This window comes from Sinocyclocheilus grahami, unplaced genomic scaffold (assembly GCF_001515645.1).
Source record: "Sinocyclocheilus grahami isolate Dianchi unplaced genomic scaffold, SAMN03320097.WGS_v1.1 scaffold42.1, whole genome shotgun sequence".
Classification (NCBI taxonomy): Eukaryota; Metazoa; Chordata; class Actinopteri; order Cypriniformes; family Cyprinidae; genus Sinocyclocheilus; species Sinocyclocheilus grahami.
Genome location: NW_015505221.1, coordinates 1,624,520 through 1,626,084, shown reverse-complemented (window position 1 = coordinate 1,626,084; position 1,565 = coordinate 1,624,520). Strand labels below are relative to the sequence as shown.

Genomic DNA, 1,565 nt, shown 5'->3' with positions numbered 1-1,565 from the left:
TTTAAAATCTTAAACGTGCTAAAGTATTGTAAGTAAATGTACAAGTAAATGCATAAAGAAATATAAGCAACTATATATATATATATATATATATATATAGTGTGACGAGCGTCGCCCTGGAAACAAGCGAGGAACACCTGCCCGTCCTCATCACAGGCTGATCGGTCACAGCTGCAGCTCATTAGGTGGCAGCTACATAAGCCACGCAAGCCCTGCCACCTTTGAGACCCTTCTCCATGAGACTGAGCATTAACTCGCTCTCTCATTTCTCCCACAGACAGCAGCGTGTGATGCATTACACTACTTTTGAGTTACTTTCACCAAAATATCCACATAAGTAGAAATGCCAAAATGTAGTTTATTGCTGCTCATTTAGATACCGGTATAGGTCTACATTAATGTTATGTTGTAGCCAAGTTTAGGTTAAACACAGATAAGCACAAACCGCATTATTACATTCATAAATAACACCGGTAAATAAAGCGAAATGTTATAATATACAAACAATAAACACAATACCTAGCCTATAGGCTATTTTGAATGGTTTCAGAAGAAAACAAGAATGAAAATATAAATTGCTAAAGCCAAAACGAATTAGGCTAATTCAATACGAAACTGAAAGCAAACGCCGTTCTCGCGCAGTCTACCTCTCTCATTCGGCATTAATCCAATTAAATCTGTCCATATTTGCGATGTATTTGAATGCTAAACTATTATTTATTATGTAAACCAGGCTTACTTAACGTGCTTAAAAAACACCCTCTTCACATGAGCAAATGTGTGTTTGGCCCGAGCTCAGGCTGAATGGCACGGATTGTAACTACGCAGTACGCACTATTTAAATTAACCAGTGTATCTATGTTTGGTTGACTGTATTTTATTCTGATAATGAACAGGCTGCAACGTTTGCAATGCTGTGTGTGTGTGAGGCGCCGGCGCGATCGAACAGTGGAAACAAACAACAAAAAAATACTCCGTCATTTTTGGTCATACAGATCATTCGAAACGGCAATGCGTTTACTTTTGTTTCTGTCATCTCGGTTTCCTTTCCGTGGACTTTCGTAGAGCGCCGCGCCACACAAATAGCATATGAACCAAACTCAGCAGCATAGCCTATCTCTCAGTCTTTTCCTTTCGTTTTGTTAATCTGTTAATTAGGCTATTTAAGTCAAATATTTCGCATATTCATTTATTTTATAGGCTATGATTTAATAAAAACAGATTTTGTTATTTTTAGTTAAACTTAATTTTTGTTGCTTGTCTGCGCTCGTCCTCCGCCTTTTTTCACTTCTCCGACCCCGCGGCTCTCTCCGATAGCTTAGTGTTAGTGTTTCCAGGTTTTACTCGTGCTATTTCTCGATGTTGAGAGTTTGGTGTCGCTCATATTGCACCTGACTATGCATTCTTATCCTTTTCTCTGACGAACTGAAAATAACAGGAGTGTGTCCATCTCACAAATGTAGAATCCATCTCTGCAGTCATCTCAACCATCTAATTCCAGCAACAGGAAATAGACTAACTATTTTACCCGCGGAATTTTTTCTCTGGTGCTGTTTTGCGGTGTT

At 38.7% G+C, this 1,565-nt stretch overlaps 1 protein-coding gene across 1 annotated transcript in view; it reads right to left on the bottom strand.

The window, feature by feature from the left end:
* LOC107582275 (lipolysis-stimulated lipoprotein receptor-like) overlaps positions 1–1,565 on the bottom strand; it is a 20,300-nt gene that overhangs the window by 16,646 nt on the left and 2,089 nt on the right. The gene's annotated exons all lie outside the window — the stretch shown is intronic.